Source organism: Ceratina calcarata, unplaced genomic scaffold (genome assembly GCF_001652005.2).
Source record: "Ceratina calcarata isolate Rehan_Ccalc_2016 unplaced genomic scaffold, ASM165200v1 scaffold376.2, whole genome shotgun sequence".
NCBI lineage: Eukaryota > Metazoa > Arthropoda > Insecta > Hymenoptera > Apidae > Ceratina > Ceratina calcarata.
In genome coordinates this window covers 127,447-132,310 of record NW_017160784.1, presented here as the reverse complement: position 1 = coordinate 132,310, position 4,864 = coordinate 127,447, and positions in this window count along the sequence as shown.

Below are 4,864 nucleotides of genomic sequence, written 5' to 3'. Positions count from 1 at the left end.
TAATAGTGCCTATAAATATTTGAAAACATCGTGTTAGTAAACTTCAAGTTTGGAATCAAATCCAACTCTTAAGTTGAAACTTCAGAACTTTATTAGTCGATATAACTCTGCACGGAAGCATGTACTCTGGAAATCTGCTCGTTTATGCAATTTCGATAATCCTTAAAAGTAGTTAGTACGAGTAGTTGTCTAGGTTCAACGACAAAAACAGGGTAGGAACAAGAATATTAAGGATAGGATGAGTAGGTAGGAGAGCTCAAGATGAATAAAAATGTTTTTCGTAAGATAAATTTGGAGTGTTTGTCGCTGAGTTGACTATATCAATAACGGTAAGTTAGTCCGCCATCTGACAGTATTAATCACCTTTTTATCAGTCTGTCAGTTTCGAAATGAACTTGAATCTGTAATGTTTATTTAGAGACGTTCTCACAATTTCAGAAAATGTGTGTATCAAAATAACATTTCATAAAGAGTAATGAACAGAGTTACATAGATTCATAATTCATAATTATTGTTGGAAAAGTTTATTCAATATTATTATTGGAAAAGTTTGTGATTCAATAGAAGATAATAGAAATTCGTCAGGATGGAATCCCCCGGATGAATCGTCGTGTGAACGGTGAAAGATAACAGTGGAAAATTCGTCGAGATTAATGGGATGATCGATTCATGGTTTTTCATAGATTTATGAATATTCACCGGCAGCGATGGATTTACCGTAGCTAATCGTTGTTGATTAATTGCATGTTTATGATTTACAGTCAACTCGCGTCGGCCGTTTTAAACTTTGTATACGCAGTCAGATATCCCGGAGATTTATGCCCGATGAACACGGAAACGACGCGCGACGACGAGTAAATTCCGCTCGACGAGTTCCTGCTTATCGTCGAGGACTTATCCAGTTATTAATATCTCTGTTTAATTAATTACACATCGCAGGTGTTATGTAAATATCATGTTCCATGCTATGTATCTCATCTTCTGGCAATAATAGCGGACATTACGATTATTAAATCATTCAAAAAGTTATACAGATCAGTCGTACATGCCTCTGACTTACGTTGTGTTTAAATGCGATTTTTGTCTTATTTTACAGATTAGTATTTCTAGAATAAATAATCACAGAATAGTAAAAATATTTTATATAAAGTATGTATGGTATGAAAAATGAATAAAAACCATAATGTCAAAATAGTTCTGCATATGTCGTGGAGGAAAAATTATGACCACCGTTTTTGTTAGAAAAGGATTTTCCTATAAATAAATCTATGTAGATGGATGGGAACATTGGGAACAAGGATTTAGAAGTTGAGATTCTTAATTAAAGGACAAGATCATCAGATCTGACGAATTATTATTACTATTGAATGGAGATCCGGCTCAATCAATACCTAAGCTTGCAAAATACTTCAGATAAATAAAATTGCTGTCTGAAAATTGTAAACGATAATAAAACTGTTAAATGTGCAGATTTTCTGAACCACTTAATACTACTGTTTTCGGATAATTTTATCATAGCATAAAATGTGAATTGAATCCGTGTTCGTCACAAATTCGAAAACTGCTGAGTATGAAGCTTGATAAAAAATTCAGATTGATTTGCATAAAAACGATCAGAAATGTCACTTCGATTTGCCATCCCGTGTTCATTTAAATGGGAATCGTCATGGATACATCGCGGTGGATTTGATTCTTGCCGGAAAGTTCCTCGGGAAACCAGAGGGCTTGGCCGACCGGTACGGATATCTCGTTGGTTTCCCTGGTCGAGCGAATCATTTGCATAAAGTACGAGTCAGCCGAGATAGGAGTACATACCATACAGTGAGTGGTTCGCCGTAGATCCGGATTGCTTGCAGACCACGAAGATAATACCGATCGTAAAACGATCGACGAATTCTTCAACCCTTAACTTGAATAATTTATACATTTTCATTCTAACAAAGTTACGAAATCTGCTGAATAAATACGTTGAGTGTGTATAAAATTTGTAGAAAAAATTCTTACGATGCCTCATACTTAAATTCACTACATACATACATGTTATATTAACCAGAAGATACACTACATATCACCTCAATCATCAGTATTAGTAAATGAAGAGCTCAACTTTGAAGTATCATTATGTTATCTTTTCCAATGCTGACATCTGTGAAATCATGTCGCCATTATAAATAATGATATGCAAAATGTTTTATGAATTTGTTATAGTACATTATAATCTGCGGTACAACAGAAAAAAATGTTATAAACATGTTTTGTTTCATACTGTAGACGCACGTTAAGAAAACAGCCAGATATTATCGACACTATTTCCGTTTCTAGATAGAGTAATCGCTCTTCCATTATCATGTATACGAGCGCGAATGGAAAATGAACGAGAAACGCTCAAGTAGGACGGTCTGCCTCTCCTCGAAAACTTGAAACGGCGTATTCATCGAATTCGATCAATCGATTCGCCGTATTCGTACTGCGATCAATTATGGCCACTATAATCGAATCAGAGATGCGGGATCGGGAATAACTACGTCTTTGTTGATCGACGCTGAAGTAACTCGACCCGATTAAAAAATAGAGATGAAGAGTCGACGAGGGGACAGAGCGGAGATGATTGAAAGTGGTGAAACCTCAGTTTTCCGATTGATTTCTCGGAATCTATAGTTCTGATACGTGAAAGTACAGAGATTGAAAATAATTTTTTTTTTCTGCGAATTATTTTATTTTACACTTGGATGGTTCCTTGAAGATTCTGAATTATAAACATTACTTATGAGAGTCAAATAATATTTTATTGCTGAACAGAATAGAATAGAATAGAATAGAAAACATTCATATATTTCACCCTGTAGGTAATCATAATTTTACGCTAACAAGCATACGAAGTTTGATAAGATAATTTATCACATTTTGCAAAGAATAATGTACATTCGACATATGTTGCACAACCGATATCTAAATCCTTATCACTGGAATTCAAATTGGGTCCCGCGTGAGCATTTACATTGCACGAATCCGAATCGCAAGAACGAACGAGAAAGCGACCGGCGGTTGTCGTTGTCGCTGTCACGATTTTCGAGTCAACTCGACTGACTTCCTTCCCTTCGCTCGATTCCTCGACGCGACGCGACGGTTGCTATCATCCGTTCGCGAAAATCACCCGGGGCGACGGAGACCGATTCACTGACTGCTATACCTGTGCGTTTCGAGCCACGAAAACGCCCACGGAATGAACTTCAGGTCGAAAAAAACTAAAAATGGAAAATAGAGAACGAAAGAGGAAGAGAAGAAAAGGAGGAGAAACGCGGAATCGTCGAGACTCGGGCAGGGAAAAAAGGAGCATCTGCCCATCCGGTGGTGAATTGTCAACCCGAACTTTTTTCGATGAAAAACAAAGAGATGCTGCGCTGTTTCCCGTTGAAGAGAACCGTAGTCCCGACAAACGTAATCGAAAATCGAGACGCCAGTGATAAAACATTCCTAGCCGTCTGAAAATCGATTGAAAGAAAATAATTAAACGCCTCGTGTATTTATAAAGTGTTCTTTTTTAAATTATATTCTTCAGCTAAATTTAAAATAGTGACTTTTGTACGCGTACCTGTATTGTACTAGACTGTACATATGTATGATTAATATATTTTGTCATGAGTATGTTATTGTTATTTCTGTAACATGGTATCTCGAAATATTCAAATCAATAATGAAACTAATTTCAAAAGATTTGTTATAAAACTAGTTTCTTCTTCTAAAACATGCATTATAGGACGAACCAATATTTATCTAAATTTCTATGATTAATATTAATTCACTGTTGTTCGAACAAATGTACAAACCTGGAAACCACAGTTTTGAATATGTTTCTCAAATAATCACATACTTTGTTCGCGAACGGAGGCATTAAACATTAAATGCGTATCTCCGAGCGCCGTGAGAGATTAGTTATGCAGGTAGAACCCCGTAACGAGCTAGTCGAGTCTATGCACAAAGACAGCTCGTATAGCCAGTGAACAACAACGACCCGTAGGCAAATTTCTATGACCCATTTCGCTTGCTCTTTCACCTTCGTTTGATTCGCTCACCTTTGTTCGTTTATTCTATTCACAAAGTTACACGTGCCCACGTACGCGACGCTTCACCGGACCGATTAAACGCAATGTAAATTGAACGCGACACGGATCCCCGAACGATTATAATATTTATGAAATCTGGACGAGTGCCAGATGCATAATATTTACACTGAAGACACGCGGAATAAATGCTGTTGTATGTATAATGCAGTGCGACACAAAACCAGATATTGATACACATCAAATTAAATAAATACTTTAATTTATCTGAAATTAAGAATGATATGGTTAACTACGTTAATTATGGAATAAAAATATATTTTTCAACTTTTCCATTAACCATTTGCATCATATATGTATTTTTAGAGGCACGTTCATAAAATATAAACACTATACAATGGGTTACTGAGCTCGCTATGTACGAATCTGGCAAAAGGATTTCAAAATTCAAGATGGTAGATTGAATATTTTTCACGTTAGTTTACTTGGATAAAATTCATAATACAGGAGTTTCCGGGTTTATGTTAGTTTTAATTTTAATATTCTGATATTAGATGTTAGAATTTATAGATTAAAGAATTTTATAAATATTCCATTAAAATAAAATGTATCTTACAATTAGTATTAGCAAAGGTATTGATGAGATAAAATTCGCCAGAACAAAATTAATCCAGATTTTAATACCCAAAATAATACAAAAAGTACTTTAAAAAAGAAAAGATTTCAGAGTTCCACTGTGGCTCAAAAAGTTAAACGGTCATAAATTTTCATATAAACTGAACGTATATATAATTCAATTTATA